The sequence below is a fragment of the Mauremys reevesii genome, linkage group 17 (assembly GCF_016161935.1).
Source record: "Mauremys reevesii isolate NIE-2019 linkage group 17, ASM1616193v1, whole genome shotgun sequence".
Taxonomy (NCBI): Eukaryota; Metazoa; Chordata; order Testudines; family Geoemydidae; genus Mauremys; species Mauremys reevesii.
Genome location: NC_052639.1, coordinates 22,564,145 through 22,574,989, shown reverse-complemented (window position 1 = coordinate 22,574,989; position 10,845 = coordinate 22,564,145). Strand labels below are relative to the sequence as shown.

General features: G+C 55.4%; 1 non-coding gene across 1 annotated transcript; it reads right to left on the bottom strand.

Annotated features, from left to right (window-relative positions):
* Positions 1-10,559: 10,559 nt before the first annotated feature.
* On the bottom strand, positions 10,560-10,632 carry TRNAE-UUC. The gene has a single exon. It is a non-coding gene; the product is annotated as a tRNA-Glu (tRNA).
* Between the last annotated feature and the right edge of the window lie 213 nt (positions 10,633-10,845).

Genomic DNA, 10,845 nt, shown 5'->3' with positions numbered 1-10,845 from the left:
AGGGAGGGGGGAAGTGGGCTGCTTCCCTGTGTGTAGAGATTCAAGGGATTTGAATCTGGGTTCCCCAGGGGAAGCTTGGGGGACAGGCCGTGCGTCAGACACGTTAACCTGACTGGTGGCAGCGAGAAGAAATCCTACCCTAAGGGTTAGGGTGGGGGGAGAATACCTGCGGGTCCCCACCTTTGAACCCACAAGCTCAAAGTGGGGGTGAGATCCCATGACAGTACCAATGACAGAATTTGAAGAGCAAACCTGGCTCCCCGCACCAGGCAGGATTTGAGTGTTTTGTCCCTGTCACTTAGAGTTTGTCAATAGTACAGACACCAGGGGCAGGACTCCAGGCTCTGCTTGAGGGATCCTGGCACAGGGGCTGGGGTGGGGGGGGAGAAAGGATTGTAGATTCTGACCTGTGCTCTAGAGAGGAGGTAATAATTGAAGGGAGCGTGTTTGTCTCCTCTCCTCCTCAGTGTCCCAGGGCTGGAATTCTACATTCCACAGGGCCAAATGAGGGGGTGATGCCACTTGGTTAATGGAAACCAGTGCTCCAGGTGCGGCTTGAACTCACAACCTCAGCATAGCTCCTCAGCACTGCTCTATAAGTACTGTGCACTAACTAATTGCACCACTGGAGAACATGCTTGCTATGATTTTCTGAGCCCCCCCCCAGGTTGATAAAGGCAAGGAGTGACCCCAAAACTGAGCTGAGAGCGGATAGCAACAAGTGTTGGTACTTGGTGGGGTGGATTCTTCTTAAGGGTTCCAGGCACCATTTCACCCTTTTGTTCTTCCCTGTGTAATAACAGAGCTGGTTAAGACTCAATGGAGAGTCTTGCTGCAGACCAACAGATCTGAAATCACTGATAACCAGCTCTAAGCATTAGTCCTGCTTTGGGAGAGTGTCTCTCATGCAAGAAACTGCCCAGTCTGCGCTAGCAGTGAGGCTCCCTCACTAACAGCTGAAATCAGGAGAGCTGTGTGACGTGCAGGGCCCCAGGGGGCCTGAACAGGGGAACAACACCCCAGGACTTTTAAAAATGGGAGGGCTCTGCCTTGCCACTTTGTAATGACCGTAAGGGCGGAGAGCAGTGAGCAGGAGGAAGGGGCAGCATAGGAGTCTATCCAGCTCTGAATCTTGTTTTCTCACAGTAGCCAATACCAGGTCTCCCAAAGCCACTCCTCAAGGCAGCACTGGGAGTTGAACCCAGGATCTTCTGTTTACAAAACAGGCACTTTAACCAGCTAAGCCATGGTACCTGCTGTTATTTAAAGCATCATGTCTGCCCACACCTGACTCTCTGCCAATCCCCACTGGGACCTGACAAGTGTTGCTCCTGTTTGGATTGTGTAAAGCAGAGGAGCAGCTGAAGTTTTGCTCCCAAGGTGTGTGTGTGATTCTTTGGACAGGTCTACACTACAAAATTTGGTTGGTGTAATTACATTACTTAGGCTGGCAATGCAGTTATATCAACCTAATCCCAGTGTAGAATCATAGAATATCAGAGTTGGAAAGGACCTCAAGAAATCATCTAGTCCAAACCCCTGCTCAAAGCAGGACCACTCCCCAGACAGTTTTTTGCCCCAATCCCTAAATGGCCCCCTCAAGGATTGAACTCATAACCTGAGGTGTAGCAAGCCAATGTACAAACCATTGAGCTATTCCTCCCTCCAGATGGAGACTCAACTGTCAGAATTTTCTGGAGCAATGAAATGGGAGAGGCCCAGCCTCTGTAGCAGGAATGCAGGGCAGGCGAGTTCACGGCAGGCATGGTGGGATACTGGTGGAGGCCAGTCATGGTGATATAATGACCAGCAGCATTTACACTGACAATTTGTCTTTTTAAGTTTGCTGCAAAAAGCTCTAGACCTCTCGTCAAGGTGTTTTTATTTTGTCACCAAAACAGGGCAGTTTTGTCGCCAAACGTGGTATTGCAGTGTGTGTACCAGCTACAAGCTGCCAACTGAGGGAGCATTGTGTGTTTTTCACACACCTGAGCAATATAATGATGCTGAAATAACTTTGTAGTGCAGACATGGCCAAAGATTCACACACACACACACACACACACACACACACACACACACACACACAGCTTGCGAGGAAAAGCTCACCTGCTTCTCTGCTTTGCAGAATCCAAACACATGCAAAGCGTGTCAGGCCCTGGTGGAGCTGTCAGGGAGTCAGCTGTGGGCATCACTGTGCCTTAGCTCTAGGTAGGCACCATGGCTTAGCTGGCTAAAGCACCTACCTTCTAAACAAGAGATCCTGAGTTCAACTCCCAGTGGTGCCTTGTTGAGTAACTCTTTGGGTACCTGATATTAGCTGCTGTCAGAGGACAAAATACAGCATTAGGTGGGCCTTTGGTCCAGCCCAGGGTAGCTGTTTTTATGGTTTAAATTACACTCACAGGCACTGATAACAGAGTTACTGAAAGTTTGGGAGTTAAGAGCTGATAGGTCAGTGTTCCAGCCCATCACAGATGACCCCCCTCCCTCTGGGACAGGGGCAGGTCTGGGATCTCACACCAAATGCTCCTTGTGGCTGCCAGAATCTGTGGGCAGCTCATTTAGTTTCCACCCAGGATTGAGTCCTGCTTCGTGCACCGTGTGTGAGAATGAAAATCCTAAACCGCCCTTTGAAATAACGAAAGCAGCAGGACTTGTTATTGTCCCTGTCCCAAAGCAGACAGACCAATGGAGAAATGCCATTGACTCCAGGCAATACTCCACTGCCATTTTACCTTTTTCACTTTGCTAAACTCCCTCCCAACTTTGAGGGCTCCCAGAACCTGATATTGAGCTTGAGCTGAGATGTCTACAGTGCAAATTTACCACCCCATGGCCCTAGCCTGGGAGCCTGCACTGGCACGGGACAGCCCTGGGTGTTTCATTGCAGTGTGGACATAGCCTAGCATTATGTCTACACTGCCATTAACACACCCAAGTCACTATTCTCAAACCCTGGGTCAGTTGATTCAGGCTTGTGGGGCTTGTGCTGCAGGGTTATAAAATTACAGTGTAGACACTTGGGCTTCAGCCCAGCCTCCAAGACCCCACGAGGGGTGAGGGTCTCCGAGCCTAGGCTCCAGTCTGAGCCCCAGGAGCCCAAATCAGATCATCCAGGCCAGCTGGGCCACAGGGATTTTATCACAGTCTAGATGCCCTCTCAGGGTATGTCTACACTGCAATGTAAGCCCAGGGTTAGCAGAAGTCATGTCAGCAGCCCCAACACATAAACATAAACCATGAGGGAAAGACCCACCCCTAAATAAGCTAGGCAGTGTCCTTCTCCCTACGGTTCATAAGTCCAGCAACCAAAAGTCCTTTAACATGAGCCATCCCCTCTCTGCACCCCACTCACAGCTGTTGTCCTTAGTCAGTGCAAGCCCAGAGGTGCCTCTGTAGAGTTCACCTGCCTGCCTGGGTGGAAAAGGGGGAAAATAAGAAGGCACCGTACTCACTGTGTTGTCTAGGGACTCACTCATCCCTCCACTGCCACCCTGTCCTAACATTGATCTAACCCCTAAATTTTAGTATTGGGACCCAGTCCCCAGCCTCACTCCCAACCAGAGCCTGCTCCTCTTCACCCTTCTCCTCTGTCCCAACCCACAGCCCCTCCTATTCCCAGTGCCCCTCAATCCCAACCCACAGGCCCCTTCTATTCCCAGTGCCCCTCAATCCCAATCCACAGGCCCCCCGCTCCTCACGCTGCTCCTCAATCCCAACCCACAGCTCCCTCCTTCCCTCCAGCAGCAGGTGCTTCAGACCCCCTCAGGAAGATTTTCTTGCAAGGTTTCGTGTATGAGTCTGCATGTGGATTTACAGTATGTTGGAAATAGGTTGGGTTGCTTGCCGAAATGATCACTTGTGGCTGGTGTTGCATTCCCAGTCTCCATGTTATTGGGGCAGGAGAAACAAAGGGTTGTTATCCTCGATGTGTGAACCAGGGACTCAACCCTGGGTGGAAACTAAATGAGCTGCCCACAGATTCTGGCAGCCACAATGAGCATTTGGTGCGAGAGCCCAAACCTGCCTCTGTCCCAGAGGGAGGGGTTCATCCACGAGGGGCTTGGCCCACTGACCTATCAGCTCTTAAATCCCAAACTTTCAGTAATTCTATTATCAGTGCCTGTGAGTGTAATTTAAACCATAAGAAAAACCACACTGGGCTAGACCAAAGGTCCATCTAGCTCTGTATTTTGTCTTCTGACAGTAGCCAATACCAGCTGCTCTCAAAACATCTCAACAAGGCACCACTGGGAGTTGAACCCAGGATCTCTTGTTTACAAAACAGGTACTTTAACCAGCTAAACCATAGAGCCTGCCTGTGACTAAGATACAGTGTCTGCTCACACCTGACTCCCTGGGCCCCACCTGGCCCCACAAAGCAGAGGAGCAGGTGAGGTTTTCCTTGCAAGCTGTGTGTGTGTGAATCTTTGGCCAGATCTGCACTACAAAGTTGTTTCAGCAGAATTATATTGCTCTGGTGTGTGAAAAACACACAACGCTCCCTCGGTCAGCAGCTTTTGGCTGGTGTACACACTGCAATGCCACGTTTGGCGACAAAACTGCCCTGTTTTGGTGGCAAAATAAAACCACTTCAATGAGAACAGTAGAGCTTTTTGCAGCAAACTTAAAGTGACAGAGTGTCAGTGTAGACACTGCTGTTCATTATATCACCATAACTGGCCTCTGCCAGTATCCCACAATACCCTCTGTGAACTCGCCTGCCCTGCAGTCCTGCTACAGAGCCATGGGCCTCTCCCCTTTCATAACTCCAGGAAGTTCTGACAGCTGAGCCTGCTGCTCTGCTCCAGCAGCCAGGAGCAAATCACTGCTGTGGATGCTGCTCTCTCCCACCCTGCGAATACAGATCAGGGTGGCGGGAACTTCCTTGAATAGGGGAGCACCGGCATCTGAACTGTGACACCCCCAGGACACCCCTTCCCTCGAGGAGGCTCTTACCGTCTAAACAGGGTCGGCTGTTTTCAAGTAAAATCACTAAAAGGGAAGGAGAAAACTCAAAAGAGGTTCCTCCTGGCGCTCAGGTACGTGAACCCCAATACTCCCCCAGTCCTCAAAGAGAGACCTGGAGAGGGAGACTTGCTGAAGCAAAGCCACAGGGTCTCTGAGGTTTCCCTGGCCCCTCGCCCCTGTCCTGCCTGGCTGATGTCAGCATCTCTCTGTGAGGTCACCACCTCCCCACCACCTTTGACCAATAGTCTGAGCCCCTGCAAAAGGCCTTTGTGATGTCACTGCCTGTCACGGACTCACAGATCGTGCCCACTCTTGGCCCCGTGCGGTCCATGGGGTGCCCTTTCAGTGCGACAGCCCTTCTCGGGGTCCACTCTCTTGGGGTCAGGCCCTCCACCTCCTGGAGCTGCCCTCTCTGAGCCTTAGCACGTCTGTCTCTCGCCGTGGGCCCCTCAGGAGTCCACGCGCTCTGGACCCCTGGACCTCCTCACCCCAAAGGGGTTGATGCCCCTGTTCTCTAGCCCAGAGCGACTCTCAGCCAGCGTAAAACAGGAGGGTTTATTGAGAGTTGAACACAGCACAGGAAACTCTCAGGGCCTCAGGCCTGGCCTCTCACAATAACAGCACATCCCAGTCCCCTGCAGCCAGGTGGGCTCTGCCTGCTTCCCCTCGCCAGCCCCAAGCCCCCCGCTTCCCAGCTAGGCCTCCGATATCTCCGGCCCCAAGCCCCACCGCTGTCCATTGTCTTTTCTCCAGGTAAACAGGGTTGCCTGGGCCTCCTCTCCTCTCTGCCCTCCTCTGGCTGGAACAGGTTGGTCACGGGGTCCTCTCCCGCAGCCCATTGTCCTCCCACTGGCCAGAACCGCCTGTGACTCCTGAGCTGGGTCTCTGGGTCACCAGATCACCAGTCGCTGGGGTCTCCATCCTCCAGGCCATCAGCCGGGTCCCAAGTCCCTCTCCGGTCTTCTGTAGCAACAAACTCCCTTTCCCCTCACCTCGTTAAACCAGTAACACCTGGGAACACTGAGTCCCACTCCTGTGCATGCAAACCACTGGAAAACACAGCAAACCCTAAGAAAATCCCCCACTTTATCACAGAGCCCAGCACCTCTCCTCCTCTGGGCACCTAGAGCAGAGGCGGCTGGTGCTGATGGCTCCAAGGGAAGGCTTAAAAGCCACAGAACAATTGAGGTCAGGGCTAGAGGAGGGCAGGACCATGCCTAGGTGTGGCCTTCAGACAGGCACAAAGCACCCAGCCAGGCTGCTCCCTGCCATGCCAAACACCCACTGAAGGCCACCCGCAGACAAGCATGCGGGGCGGCTGCTGATGCTCTGTGGCCATTATCGAAGACGGTAGGAAAGCAGGGCCAGCCCCCCTGGTGGGGCCTCTTACCGTTCCCACTCAAGGTGCTCGCTTTTGCCGTGGGGCAGGAGATTTTACCCCAAGAGGCTTTTCCCAGCTGGCGAGAAGCAGAGAAACACCCAGGCTCCCAAGGCGCTATGTAGCAACCCCTCAAGCACAGGGACAGATGCACATTTGGAAGAGGGAAACTGCTCTACACTCCTAGCCCGGCAGCCGCCCATTTTCTTTGGCAAGTCAGGAATGGCAAAGGCGAGACTGGAAGCACCTGGGGCTCATGCCCCAGCCTTTGTGACGCCCACCCCCCAACTCCTTCCCGGGGCTCTAGCTGAAGCCAGAGCATTGGCCTGAGTGGCCAAGAAGAGGTTCAGGCCCTGAAGGGAGCAGGACTTTCAGCACAAAGGTAAAACCGGACAAGCACAACCACGAAGGGACTCAAACCCTCAATTGTCTAATCTAAAGTCAGACGCCTTATCCATTAGGCCACATGGTAAAAGTCCCTCTAGGTACTTCTTTGGAAAAGGCAGACACTGATGCGTCCGACGAAGTGGGGATTCCCCCACGAAAGCTCATGCTCCAGTATGTCTGTTAGTCTATAAGGTGCCACAGGACTCTTTGCTGCTTTTGCAGACACTGTGTTTCTCAGGTCAGCTACTGAGGGGGGCCGAGAATCTCTGGGCACAAGAAGTGGAGTTCCCAGCGACACGTGAGACTTAATTGTCTGGAGCCAGGTGCAGGGCTTTGGCAGGAGGCTCGGGCATGGGGCTGGGGTGCCGCGGATGGACCGGCTGTCTAGGTGGGGAGATTTAGTCTCACCGAGGAGGAATCCTGATGATAGGCAGTGGCCAGGGCCGGTGCAACCACTAGGCGAACTAGTCGGCCGTCCAGGGTGCCAAGTGGTTGGGGGCACCAAAATCGCACTCAGGGAGGCAGTGGAGTGGAGGTGAGCTGGGGCAGGGGCTGGGAGGTTTGGGGAGGGCTGCCTGCAGCAAGCAATGGGGCGTGCAGGGGAACCACTCCTGTCCCAGCTCACCTCTGCTCCGTCTTCTGCCCTGAGCACGCCGCCTCTGCTCTAATTCTCCTCCCCTTCCAGGCTTGCGGCACTAAACAGCTGGTTGGCACCGCAAGCCTGGGAGGCGGGAGAAGTGGAGCGGTGCCGGCGAGCTCAGGGGAGAAGGCGGAGTGGAGGTGAGCTGGGGTGGGAGCTGCTGCAGGGGGGCTGCCCGGCTCTTCCCCATGGCCCCAGCCCCGCCCCCCACCCTGCACTCCCTGCATGGTAAGTGGAGTGACCCAGCCCCAGCCTGGTCCACATCCCAGGCTCCCAGCCACGCCGCCGGCGAGTGCGGTGGGGCGGTTCCCCTCCTCCTCAAGCTTGAGAGCCAGGGGAGCAGAGCAGGCTGGAGCCCCAGGCCTCCGTGGGGGCAAGCAGAGGGGGGGCTGGTCCCAGGCCTCCGTGGGGGATGGGGGGCTGGCTACCTCCTGCGGGAAGTGGAGTTACCCGGCCCCAGCCTGCTCTGCTCCCCTGGCTCTCAGGCTTGTGTTGGTGTTGGCTAGATTTGTGCGGGTGTTTGTGTATATTAGCAATTGTGTGTGTGTGTGTCAGGATTCATGCATGTGTCTGTGTATGTTTGCAATTGTGTGTGTGTATGCGCTCTGCCGCCCTCTGCCGGCACGACAACTATTTCTCTGTATGTCGCAGCCCCCATACCGTCGACCCCAGTGGAGATTTCCCCATCTTACAAGGGCTGGCTGGCCTGACCCTTCTCCTCTGCGGAATGTGGCGGGGGCTGCAGCTCTCCCCCTGTGGGGCAGGAGTGCCACGGTGTGGGGTGCTGGTCTCCAATGCACCAGGAGAGTAGCTCAGTTGAGGCAGGGCAGGGCGTGTGGTGTCCGTTCTGCGTTGCCTGGTGCTGGGCCATTGCACAATCCCCAGCCACGCTGCACAGCGCACCCCAAGAGGGGACAAGGGGTCCAAGCACATGATCCTGCATGAGGGGATCATTCTCATTGGTAGCCATCCAGTGGCAGTGAGTTCCGCAGGCCTTGGCACATGCTGTGTGGGGCAGGAGGTCCTTGTATTGGGAGCTGTGGGAGTGAACTGCGTGCAGTTGTATCTCTGAGCACGATTGTGAATATTATGGTGTGTGTGGGGGGGTGATTGTGAGTGTGGCTGGGGGCGGTGATTGTTGCTCTCTTTGGGGGTTGGGCTAGCATGTCCCTCTGGGTGTGTGGTGTCTGAGTGTTCTTGCGATTGTGTGAGTCTCTTTGTGCGTCAGAGTGTGTGTATGTATGTGTGTGTGTGTGACTTGCTGCAGAATACAAAATCCTGCAAAGCCATTTCCTAGTGGTTAGCCCAGCAACACACTGATACAAACAGTGTCACAGATGCACACACACACAGAGTAGGGCTCAGCCCCACCAGCAGGGGCAGCAGGGACACACACGTCTCTCCTGGGCCAGCTTGGACAATTTCCCATCACGACCCGGCACAGTGCTGGTGCCCCCACACGGGGTTGGGCAGTGACTGGGCAGGGGGGGCAGATGTGCCGGATCTGTAAAAGCAGCAAAGAGTCCTGTGGCTCCTCATAGAATAACAGCCGTGTTGGAGCATGAGCTTTCATGGGTGAATCCCCACTTCGTCGGATGGATTCAGAAGGAAGCACTTTGGGAAAATCAGTCAAGGCCCTTAGCTGAGCTGAGACACAGACCCAGTGACCCCTGCACCACCCTGGGAGGGGAGTGGGGTTGAGTGGTCAGAGCAGGGAGGGGGCTGGGCACCAGGACCCTGGGTTCTATCCCTGGCTCTGGGGTGGAGTGAACTGGGATCCAGGACTCCTGGGTTCCATAGGGGAAACTGTTTTTCCCTGTGCTTCCCTCCCTAGTGATCCCAGCCCAGCCCCCTAGTGGAGACTGAGCACAAGTGGGGGGAGTTGTTCTCCACTTTGGACTTATGATTCAAACCCTCCCAGGGGCTATGATATCAAGAAATCTGCCCCCCACCCCCAACACAGAGAAAACTGGTGGGATTCTGTCCACACGCAGAGAATTTTCTCCGCCGGGCTCCTTCGGTTCATCTCGCTGCTCTCCCTACTGCCGCCAGACACTGCTCATCTGCATAGCCCCGCCCATGGACACGTGACACCTTCTGTCCTGCTGGTTTCAAGTGAGTGAGTTGCCCTCGGGGAGTGAGCAGGTCCCAGCACGTCACAGCCCCAGCCAGGGCCGGCTCCAGGCACCAGCTCAGCAAGCAGGTGCTTGGGGCAGCCCAGGGGAAGGGGCGGCATGTCGGAGTCTTTGGCAGCAATTCGGCAGCGGGTCCCTCGGTCCCTCTTGGAGGGAAGGACCTGCCACTGAATTGCTGCTGAAGAAGAAAGTGGTGCAGTGGAGCTGCCGCCGATTGTGATCACAGATTTTTTTTTCCTGCCGCTTGGGGCGGCAAAAACCCTGGAGCCGGCCCTGGCCCCAGCACACGGCACAGCCCCAGCACACGTCATAGCATGTCACAGCCTGGGGCAGGGAGATATTGGGGAAGGGGATGAGGGGAGAGACCCAGCCCCATAGACCCATAGGGGCAGCGGGATATGGGGGGGCAGGAGAGGGGATGGCGGGGGAGAGACCCATCTCCATAGACCCCCAGAGGCAGGAACTGAGGGGAGAAGGGGGGAGGGAGGGATCCAGCCCTATAGACCTGTAGGGGCAGGGAGATATTGGGGCAGGAGGGGAGACGGGGGGTTGGCAGAGCCCCAGCCCGGGGTGCAGGGGAAATGGGGTGGTTTGGAAGGAACTGGGGAGGAGAAGAGACACATGGCAGGACAGGGAAACCGACTCACTCCGAATACATGCAGAGCAGGGCAGGGCGGAGGCAGATCATGCTGGTCCCAGGGTAATTTCGGGGGGTTCTGATTCCCCACTCAGCTGGGGGGCTCACCTCTGGGCTGAGGAGGATGCAGGGGCTGTGTGTGTGTGTCAGGCTGGGGGAGCTGCCTGGGCAGAGGTGCTGAGCCACGTAAATTATCCCGATCTAAACGCCATTGTAGAGAACACTATGTTGGCACACCGCTTCCTGGCAGCCAGAGACTGTGCTTTCTACACCTGCTCCTGTGGATGTGACCTCTCCTGATCGCTAAGGAAAGGAGCCTTTCCAGGAAATGGCCACAGCTTCTGGGAATCCGCATGTGGCTGTGAACAGAATTTGGCTCCTGGAACACAAGGCAACTTAAAAGCTAAGCACGCAGACAGGGGCTTGAACCCTGGCCCCTCAGATTGAAAGCCTGATGCTCTACCACCTGAGCTACCTGGGCTTGTTAAGAGCATCTTCACCGTTCACCACAGGAGTGAGCAGGCAGGCAAAAGAGAGGCAAAAGAAAGTCCCCAGAACTCCTCCTCTTTCTGCACAGCCACTGCCTGTCAGCAGGATTCCTCCTCCTCCTCCCTCCTGTGCCTCAGTGCGACTAACTCTCCACAGCTAGACAGCCGGTCCGTCCGCTGCACCCCAATCCCCCATGCCTGAGCCT